The 11,122-nt window shown below is 46.6% G+C and overlaps 1 protein-coding gene across 2 annotated transcripts in view; it reads left to right on the top strand.

Annotated features, from left to right (window-relative positions):
* The first annotated feature begins 1,114 nt into the window (after positions 1–1,114).
* Positions 1,115–11,122, top strand: part of GATA4 (GATA binding protein 4) — an 82,775-nt gene continuing 72,767 nt past the window's right edge. For both annotated transcript variants that reach the window (XM_032332256.1, XM_032332254.1), the window contains exon 1: positions 1,115–1,393. The gene's annotated coding sequence lies outside the window, so the exon portion shown is untranslated. The remainder of the gene's footprint in view (positions 1,394–11,122) is intronic.

The following is an 11,122-nucleotide window of genomic DNA, read 5'->3' as shown; positions in this document are numbered from 1 at the left end:
AAAGGTGCTGTGTTTCTCCTTCTTATTAAGAATTGCCTTTGGGGGCGCCTGGGTGGCTCCGTGGGTTAAGCCTCTGTCTTGGGCTCAGGTCATGATCCCAGGGTCCTGGGGGTCCTGGGGGTCCTGAGATGGAGCCCCGCATCAGGTTCTCTGCTCAGCAGGAAGTCTGTTTCCCCCTCTCTCTCTGCCTACCTCTCTGCCTACTTGTGACCTCTCTCTGTCAAATAAATAAATAAAATCTTTTTTTTTTTTTTAAGAATTCTTAAAAAAAAAAAAGAACTGCCTTTGGGAGATACCAACTCCACAGATGAAACTCACTCTAACTCATGCAAGGCCTGAGTGGGTAGAATTCTCACCTGGTTGCCTGATGTCTCCAATCAGGCCACAGCCACCACCTCATTTCTTTTTGTGTGACTGGCACAGCCCTGCAATCCTGCATCATTTGGGGGACTGGGAAGTGTGGCAGCCAATAGAGCTGTACCTCCATGCAATGTAGAGTGATGAGCTCCCCATACCGGGAGTATTCAAACAGAGTACAGATAATCACCTCACTGGGGATTCCTGCTCTGGATAGGAGACTGGAATTCTGAGGATTCTTCCAACTCTAAAAACATAGTGAGTTCTTTATGGCCAGGTGAGGAATCAATGAATCACATACCCCTTCCTTGCTGGGTGACTGGGCCACGGTCCCATTTCTAACCTCTCTGAGTTCAATTGTCTCAATTCTCTCTTACTGTTACATGATCTGCCCACCTGCTCCTGTTGTGAGGAGCTCTGGAAATTCTACAGGAACTAGTGCTTTGAAAATCTGTTATTTTGGATTGCCATACTAGCAAGAGCAGTACTGCCTTTACTGTGATTTTGACCCTCAGGGGTCGGTGGCACCAAAGCTGGCCATGGGAAGCAGCCAGCATATACCTCAGGAAGGCAGGAGAAGCCTCTGAGAGAGACTTGGGGTGAAGAAGCCTCCTGCTGTGCAGCCAGCACTTTTCCCCACAAATGGTGTTTCCTTAAGTTTGTTTCCTGCCCATCTCAGTCCTTCTGAGTGACCTTCTGGAAGCATCTCTGGAACCTTGTGAACATTGACTTTTTAAAAAATGTCCTACTAGGAACATGTTCCCTAACAGGGTTTCCTTCCACTTGTATACAAACCACCCCTCCCCCCACCCAAAAAAAATGCTTGCTGAATTAATGAACCACTTCTCTTATCTATTTTTCCTGTTATCTAATTCCGAGGGGAAAGCTGGGAGCTCCGAGGGAGCTGGGAGACGCAGCTCACAACGCCTCCCTCCCACCCGGCTGAGAGCAGCCTGGAATCCCTGAGACTGAGGGAGGGAGACCGTTCCTGAGAATCTGCCTTGCACTCGGCGGCGGGGAGCCTCTCCCACCGTGGGTAAGTCCTTTCCTGGCCTTCCTGGGGGGACCCTCCATCGGGGGAGAGAAGGAGATGCAGGCTACCAGGAGGGCCCAGAGCCGCTGGAATAGATGGTCGGAGGGAGCGCTGAGTCGGAGAAATGTGGGGAAAGGGGAGGTGGAGGAAAGGGGGAGAGAAAGGACCTACCAGTGCGTGCCTGAGGATGAGCAAGAAGCCCTCAGACTTTCGAGGACAGGAAAAAAGGAGGAGAATATTGGCGGGCCAGGCCGCGGAGGCAAGGCTTCCTTTCCCACTTTTTCTCTTTCTCTTTCTCACAACCTGGTAGCATTTTAGTTTCTCCATTTCCGGGTTCAGCCTCCCACTCCAACAACCAGAAATCGATGGGAATGGTCCATCTCCTAAGAAAAAGTAAACAAATACATACCACACAATTAAACACATTTGACCAGGTGCTGGGGGGGTGGGGGGCTCTTGCCTTTGCTTCCCCGGACACACCCAGATCACTAGGCTTCCCCCTCACCCAGGGGGCTGTGCTGCTGATGCTCGGTCTTGAGAACCCCTGAGAAAACTAAGGCAAACCTTCCTGACCCATGTCAGACCTGTCCGGTATGCTTTCAGGGCAGAAAGTCTCACCAGTGTTTCCTGTTGGCTTCATTGGCTAGATCGTGAATAGGCCTCAGAAGTTGACACTTTGCTTTGCCTCTTTACAGGCCAAGGGTCAGCCAGGATAGGTGTAGGGTTTAATTTTTCATTTATCCTGGAGCCAGGTATGTAATGGGGAGGAGGAGGAGTGGTGGGTTTTGCAAGTGAACCGCAATGATTGTACAAAGCCCACATCATGCTTTGAAGAGCTTGGCTGCATATGCTTTTGCTCCCAAGTCAAAATTACCTCTGCTTCCTCTAAATCCAGAGCTGGGGCAAAGGAGCTTTGAATTCTATCTGTAGCAGAGGAAAGGGCTGAGTCCAAAAGAAAAGGACAGATGAGGGTAAAGACAAGAGGAGCAGCTTTGAGAAGACACAGTGGAGAAGGAGAAGACTGGGAGTCACAGTGAAGCATTACCTGACAGCTAAGGCTCTGGCAGAGTTCAAAATCAACTGCTTGTCTGATAGTCCTCCCCTTGCCCAAAGACTATGGCATATTTTAACTCTATAGGACTAAGCAAATGCTATTTTGGAATTGGATAGGATTTAGTGCAAAGCTTCTTGGTGTCTGTGCACTGACTACAAATACTAGCAGAGAATGGATAATTGTTCCTTCATGTTTCCCTCTCCCGAAGCCTTGCTTCCAGCAGGGTGAATTAAAAAGCTGTTTCAAAATTTACACTCATCTGCTTTACTTATCTTCCCCCGACATAGCTCCTGTTCCCCCTCTCTCTCCCCCCAACTTCTCTTTTCTTCCTGTGCAGACATTCTCACTCTTTTGCATATTCGCCAAAATTAAAGGAAATTGAAAGGTCTTTAGCTGTGCAAGATTAAGGAAGTGCTGATCTGAAAATAAGGGAAAACCTTACTGTGAAAGGCTGCTAGAATCTCACACTCTATCATCACAAAATCGGTTAGGTTTGTTTATTAGTAGTAGTGATAATTGTTTTGTTTCTATTAGTCTTATTTTGATAAATCGGCCTGTAGTAAATGGATATTTTTAAATCCCAGTTTATGAATTTTTTACAGAATACATTGCAGGTCATTTTTAGTGACATAGACATTCCCTCTGTCTTCTAAAGAATTTGTCTGTAAAAGTGATTTTGCATTGGCCCGTTCAATGCAGGGGGGAGGTAAGAGTTTTGTGGGGTTGGTATTGAGGAAATGGTAGTACATTGCTCTTTATCCTTGTTCTATTTTTCAAGCCCAATAAAATATCCATTTCAAATGACTTTCTAATGCCTAGTTATATTTGCCAAGCGATTTATAAGACGTAAACTTACAGTCTGTATGTCTAAGCCCAGAGATGTTTTAGGGCTGGGGACAGTAGAGAAGAGGGTGTTGAGGGCTGAGGTAGGACAGATACTGAAGAAATTCAAACCATCAATCTCCAACTGTCTAAACACAGCACCAAGTGGAGATTCGAGACAATTATCCGAATAATTGGGAGGGAGGGAGGCACTTTCACCTGCCTTATCTAGATAAAAGGGCGACACGGGAAAATGTCCGTGGCCCTCAAAGCTCTGCCTCGCTTCTCTTCAGAATCACAAGAATCAGGCGATTTTTCTGTGGGTTCTGGGAACGGAGTCGGGATGGGGCGGCAAGGACAGGTTTCTAGAAAAACTTAAGAAGGTCTCCCACCGTGCCTCTGGGGGTTGGGGGGTAGAGGGTGGTGGGTCGTGCGCCGCGGGACGCTCGGCCGAGGTTGATAAGCCCCGCAGCCGATCTAAGGTCAATAAACCCGGCGGCGTCAGGCTCTGGCGGAGGGTAGGAAAGGGAACAGCCCTCTTAAGGCTGCCGGCGGAATGAAAAGCAACCCCGGACTGCTGAGTTCCAAGTCTGGGCGCCAGCATCGGGCGCGCAAGGCAGGAGCCCTGGGCCACAGTACGGGAGGCAGCCGGAGCTGGGGAGAGGGACCCGGTCCAGCGGACTGGGTGGGGTCCTCGTGGCGCGGCCTAGAGGGAATAACGACCTTGAAAATGTCCCGAGCAGGCCTTAATGGGCCGGGTCTGGGACGACCAGTCCTAACCGCGTCGAGAGTTTGGAGAGGAATTGAAAAATAACCTTTTTTAAGGGACAGAAGAGCGGGGAGTGGGTAATGGACACTCCCAAATAAGGTGAACTCAATAAAGCTTCAGGGACCCCTCAGAGAGGCGGAGAATTGCCCCTAAAGCCAAAAAAAAAAAAAAGAAAGAAAGAAAGAAAGAAAGAAAGGCGATGGCCGTATTAATCAGTGATCAGCTTTAAGCCCTTTTGGATGGTGCTTCAAAGTTTACAAATTCATTTCACATCGAGGTGGTGTTTCTCCCACACCTCGTTTGACGGGAGAAATTACTCTGCCCAAAGTTACATTGCTGGGGTGTCCCGCAAAGGGCCTCAAATCAAGGACCCCTGATCAGAGACGACCTTGCCAAGGGCAAGCCCCAATGAGAAGTATGCAGCCTGGGATGGAAGCCCCAAAGAACGCTACTGTCCGGTCGGGTGCGTTTAACTTCCCTGAGCCTCTGGTCCCTCCGGCTGAGCCTTCCGTACAAAGCCCGAGTGACCAGATGGAGAAAAAGGCGGTGGTGGTGGAGAGGCCTCTTGGAACAACAGGAGGCTCAGAGGAAACCCTGAGCGCGCGACACTACCTTCTTGAACCAGCGGATCTTTGCAAATAAACAACTAGACCGTTTGAGTTCTTTGCCACTTAGCAGCGGAACTTCCTCTTATCATTTCTATTCCTGGCGAGGCCGAGGTTACATTGGTTTGAATGCCTTCAACCATTATGGCGCCGCATAGGTCAGGTCACCTCGGACGGGGATCGCTCCAGCTGTCTCCAGGGTCTCCTCTCCAGCCCCAGGATCCAAGCGGGATCCAACGTCCCCGAACAGGGCTAATGGCTGAGAAAGCCCAGGCCGCAGACTGCAGAGTCCAGGTCTCGATCAGTCTTGTGACCTCGGGCCTGGCCCTGGTACTGCTCAAAACGCGTCCGGGATCGCCCTATCCGCGGGAGCCCTTTGGCGGAGCTCAGAGCCCGGGGGATGCTCAACGCGGAGAGGGACCCGGGAGCTGCGGAGAAGGGGGACAGAGCATCCACCCGCCGCCTGCACGCGCCTTTCCAAGTGCGGGGGCTGGCGCGACCCTGGACCCGCTCGCCCCAACGTTGTTGCCCCCATTCGGTCAGGGCAGCAAGGAGGGAGCGAAGCCGCGTCCCTCTGCTGTCTTTCCAGGCGCTACCGCCCACGTAAGGTTCCAGAAGAGGCCAAGAATTACAACAGGAGTTTCATCTAAACGGGAATTCCTTACACACGCGCGCGCACACACACACACACACACACACTCCCCACGACTTAGGCTGCTCTACATCTCAGCATCCCTGTGCAGAGAGACAGCTCCTTCCCACCCTAGTCGAGGGTCACAGCGAATCCGACTCCAGTCCGCAAGGCACTGGTTCAGTCCTTTCTCGGAGGACTACTAAGGGGCATGGATGGCACCCCGAGCAAGAGGGCTTAGTGGCTACAGACACAGAGTTCAGAGATTCTCCCTCAGCCCGGTTCAAAGAGCCTTAATATTTTCGGTTCGTCCCCGGCCGGCGCGGAGGCCGGAAGTAGCGATTCTCGACGCTTCGGGACCTGGGGCTTGTGCAGAAGCCACTGCATTCCCAGGCCCGGGCAAGCTGGAGTTCTGGGGAAGGACACTGTCTTTTTTATCATTTCTCGGCCGCAAACTCGACAGTTCTCCAGCACCCGTCCTCCCGGTCTTAGAAAAGACTGCCCGCAGACCCTTCCCAAACCACACAGTTCGCTAAGCCCAGGGGCAGGGGCAGGGGCGGCAATCCCTGGAGCAGATGCCCGCGCTGGGGGCCGGGTGTCCAGGCGCCGGGTGAGGCGTTCGCAGGGGTCGGTGTTCGGCAGCGCGGAGTGTGGAATGGCTGCGGCTTTTTTTTTTTTTAGATACTGTGTTGTGTTGTTCTCTCTCATCCAGCCTACGCAAGGGTCTTAGGGATTTTCTTGATTCGTTTAGTATTGTCTTAACTTTCCTTGTTTTCTCCTTTCCTTCGTTCATCCTCACCCACCCCCGCCTCCCTCTAAGATTCTCGTTCTTCTCCCTCTAATTCAATTCCTGCGTTTCCTTTCCTAGCTTAATCAAAATCCTTCCCCTTCACTTTGTTCTTTATCTATAAAATTTGCCTTTTCTTTCTTTCTTTCTTTCTTTCTTTCTACCTGAGTGCCTTTCAGTTTCGCCCGGTCCTTGTCGGCTGCAGACCCTGCTGATTTTAGCGACTGCGGGATGATCCCGGACACACGTTCCACCTTTAAAATTTCCAGTGTCTCGTTTGTTCTTTTCTCATCCTAATTCTAGATCATTACTCCTCATGGTAAATTCGTTTTTATTAATTTGGATGTGCTGCTTCCATGTAGAACTTACTGGATATAGATGTCTTGTTGGGTGAATGAGAAGCCGTCCTGTTGGCGAGTTATTTTAATTTCTGGATATTGAATTAAACAGTAGCTGCGTGTTTGCCCTTAAGAAATTTCTTAAATTTCCACCTCTAAATAAATAGCACACTATAAAATCATTTTCCTATGACTAGGTGGGTGTCTAACACCACTGATTCACAAAAAAAAAAAAAAAAAAAAAAAAAAACCACCCACGATGCAGGTTTTTTTCTTTTAATGTAGAAACATTACATACTGAGCCAGCTGATTTGTCCTGCCACACCATTTATTATGGCTTTTCACTAACTGCAAGATTTAACAGGAAATTGATATGGTATAAATAGATAACTTTCCCTTGTTCACCAGCTAAGATTTTATTTGCTTTCTGTTATATCACAGTAATTCTATCTTAATAACGATAGAACAATTAGTATATCCTTGTAGATAAATAATGATTTTGAGCATTTGTCATTGTTTTATGTAGAATTTGTTGTTAGAGCATACATGAAATTTTCTTTTTATAAGTGTTAATAAATAGATTTTTTTTTTACTTTTAGATAATAACTGGAGACAGAAAAAAAATAACTCATAAGAAAAAAAACTTAAGGTTTCTTTAAGACACTTAAAACTCTAAAGAAACTTTTCCTTAAGAAACAGTCATTAACAGGTAAAAACTTGAGCACAGAGAATTAGGAAGGGAGATCAGAAAGGCAGCTATGCTTCCTCTGGGGTAACTTAAAAACAACAAAAAATTTAGGAGAGATACAGCCCTCCCGATGTAGTAGTCGCTGTGCAAATGTGCCTCTCTGATATCAAGGTGGGGGGGTGTCTTCCAAGTGTTCCTAGCTTCTTGAAAGTTGACAAGCAGAATTCAGGAGTTACTGTCTTAGTACTCCCTAGAATTCAGATAGTAACTACTGACCACATCAGATATCTGCTTCCTTAAATGCTATGGGAGTGGGTACAGGATCGAGGGTCCTGGGCAAGTTCTGAGAAGAGGCTCTATGTGGAAACAGCCTTGGGGCCCCAGGATTTGTCAGCAGCTCTCTGCTCTCCCTTGGCCTTTGGATTCCCCCAGGCTTCTCAGGGCTGCCTTAGAAAGCTCTCATCGTAGTGGCCGCCGGGGTTTGCTCCAGCCACGATAACGAAGGGGCTCGCTATCTAATCTGGACAGCGGCTTGAACAATCCATTAGACCTCGGCATTTATCGGGGCGGGGGTAGAGGGAGGGATGCGGTCTGGCTGCCCCACCCTGTTCTAGGAGGCTTTGAGTTGCCCCATTTGGCGACAGAAAGGATTAATGAAGTAGAGAATTTTGTGTGGACTCAAAACTGACCGCTTCATGGTATGCTTCTTGACACTGGTAAATAAAATTCTACCCATTGTCAGTATAAAGATGAATTAGAATCCCTTTGGGTTCAGGGGATCGCGTTTCCTTTTAAGAAGTTCAATATATTTTATATTGTCTCTTTCAAACTCCACACCAGTCAAGGGGCACTGGAAGAATCCAATATTCACCAGTATTCCTCGGGACTTGAGAGACTTAAATCCATCCACCATTCTTTCGTTCATTCATTCAGCAAACATTTACAGAGCTTTCCTCTGCGCCAGGCATTGTGCCTTGTACTGACAGGTTAAATTATTTGCCCAAGATGAGAACTCCACTGGCGACTGGGGTGGGACCCTAAATCAACTATTCCAGTCCCGTGACTGCTCACTTCTTTACTCCAACACATACAAATCAGAGACGTCGGGAGCTAGAAGGGCCCCAGAGGTTATCTGCTTCAGCCTTCCATTCAATGCAGGAATCCCCTCCCCAGAAGGCCAGCAACAGTCTCTACCCTCAACTGGCTCAGTAATAATCACTCCTGCCTGGGTTTTCCACTTGAAAGTGACTCACTGGACTGGCAGGTCTTTCCCTGAGAGAAGACCATCACTGCCTGCCCACACCTAAGCTCACAGTGCTAAGTCTCTCAAGCTGCTGCAACCCACAATACCCCAAGAACCCAGCTGTGCTACTTCCCCTTCAGACTTCTCTTGGGAAGGGAGATCCCAGGTTCTGGACACCATCCCCGTGAAACTTTAAGGCTCTATGGGCCTTAGTTAATCCTCATTTGTCCAATAGAGGATATCTGTTAGCATGGAAAACACTATAGGCAGTAGCCAAAGAATCACCAGAGTCTGTTTCTGGTCCCGATGCAACCACCTGCAAACTGGGTGGCATCAAGAGAGTTATTTCTCTTCTATTTCTGGCATATGCAAGAAATAAGATGTATGAATGTGCTTTTCAAAGTTGAGAGCCACCTTCTTCAAAGATAAACTTTCCCTTTGTAGATAATCCGAGATTATTCTCATTTGCTGGTTAAAAACATAAAGGCTATAAAAGGCAATTTCTGGACAATACGATCATGACAAAGAATGTCCTGGAAACTTTAGATCTGATGAAACACTAAGTGCAAATTGTCCCTGGGTCAGAGGTAAAAGTTTGGACTCCAGTGTTACAATAATATGATTTGAATCCCATCTGTACTACTTACTGGCTGTGTTATCTTCGGTAAATTTCTTAACATTTCTTTTTCATTTATGAATTCCTCATAAACTTTACAGTACAGGGCATGTGGGTGGCTCAGTCCTTTAACATCTGCCTTCAGCTCAGTCTGTCCTGGGACCAAGCCCTTGATCAGACCCCCTGCTCAGCAGAGATTCTGCTTCTCCCTCTCCCTCTGCTCTTCCTCCACTCAGGCATGCTCTTGCTCTCTTAGTCTCTCTCTCTCTCTCTCAAATAAGTAAATAAAGTCTTAAAACAACAACAACAACAAAAAAAACTTCACAGGACAGGCAGAACCTCTCCCTGGTCCCTGAAATAATCTTCATAGTGGGATTTATTCGTCTAGGCACCACTATCCCCCTTGGTTTCATGTGGTTTTGTTTGTTTTGTTTCTTGCACATAGTTTCAAAGCCCTTCAGAAATTAAATTTGTCTGGTAAAGGATAGAAATTTGCCTGACAAATTGATAAGTATATTTTTAAGTTATCTTACACAAAATTGATGCTGCTGGTGGTACTGGAAATTTTGGAAGCAACATTTCTAGAAGGCAAGTTTGCAATATGGATCCAAAACCTAATAAGTGTTCATATTCTTTGACCCACTTTTCCAGTAATAGAAATTTACCCCAAGGAAATAATCAGAGGCTTATAAGGTGCTCTACTTACCAAAATTTATATCAGTTTGACAAGGATACCTCAAACTTCTATTTATTATAGCAAAAAGCAGAAAATAACATGAACTCTAAACAGTAAGAGCTTGTTTACATAAGGCAAAACCCATAGTTAGCCATCACAATGTTTCCTTAAAATACTTAATGACATAAAGGGACACTTGGGTGCCTCAGTCAGTTGAACCAGCCTTGGGCTCTCAGTTTCAGCTCAGGTCATGATGTCACGGTTGTGAGATTGAGTCCTTCATGGCAGTGGGCTCCATGTTCAGTGCCCAGTCTGCTTGTGCCTCTCCCCCTGTATTCCTGAGCACAATCTCTCTCAATCTCTCTCTCTCAAATAAATAAGTAAACAAAATCTATAAAAAATAGTTAACGATATAGAAATGTTACATATTTTAAAAAAATAAAGGGGCGCCTGGGTGGTTCAGTGGGTTAAGCCGCTGCCTTCGGCTCAGGTCATGATCTCAGGGTCCTGGGATCGAGTCCCGCATCGGGCTCTCTGCACAGAAGGGAGCCTGCTTCCCTCTCTCTCTCTCTCTCTCTGCCTGCCTCTCCATCTACTTGTGATCTCTCTCTGTCAAATAAATAAATAGAATCTTTAAAAAAATAAAAATAAAAAAATAAAAAGAAGATTGCAAAAACACTATGCAGTGTGAAACTGGTGGAGAGAGGTGGGGGAAGGGAAAACACTATTGTCAGTGGGTGAGTGGTGAGGGATAGTTTTTCTTGTTCTTAATATGCTTTCCTGTATTTTCCAAATGAACTACAATGAGTTCCTGTTTCTTTGAAATTAGAGAAAGAAATGTTTTGAGAGGGGTGGGGAGGATTGATCAGATTCAACATATGTCTCTTCCTAAGATTTCATGACTATTGTGCTTACAACATAAGTGTATCTATTTTAGAAAATTCAGGGTTCACTTCCCTGAAACTCAATGGACTCAAACTCCAAAAATAGTTCTCCACACTTGATTCCTGGCTGGACATTTACAGTTGGTAGGAGTGATTTTTCCCTCCCCCCTTTAGAAAATGTTTTCACAGCCATCCAGATTGTCTCAGAATTTCACTTGTAACCTTGAGTGTTTCTGAAATTGAAAACATAGTCTAAGTTCTTGTAACTTTTTGTCTTCTCAAAACTCCCTTTGCTGGCAGAAGGATGTGCAGGAATGTAAGGCCAGGTGCTGGTCCAGCTGCAAATAAAAGCTGATTATTCTGGAAGAAAGGGAGGAGAGTTTGAACAGGGGAGGAAAGTCCGACCTTTAGGGGTGGCCCAAAAGCTGGAGAGGGTATTCAAAAAGAAGACCTTTGTGGAAGCAAAGTTAGCCGCTAAGAATGAGACTGAAGACCAAATGAGTTACAAGACAGGTTTTAATGAATGTCAGGTGCCTCTATTGCACTGAAATAGTTTTAATTTGTAGGTAAAGGAGTAGGAGTTTATAAAGATGAAGGCTGCTTTCCTCCTGCTTTATAA

This window comes from Mustela erminea, chromosome 2, assembly GCF_009829155.1.
Source record: "Mustela erminea isolate mMusErm1 chromosome 2, mMusErm1.Pri, whole genome shotgun sequence".
Taxonomy (NCBI): Eukaryota; Metazoa; Chordata; class Mammalia; order Carnivora; family Mustelidae; genus Mustela; species Mustela erminea.
Note: the sequence above shows the minus strand (reverse complement) of the source record. Positions and strands in the feature narration are given on the sequence as shown.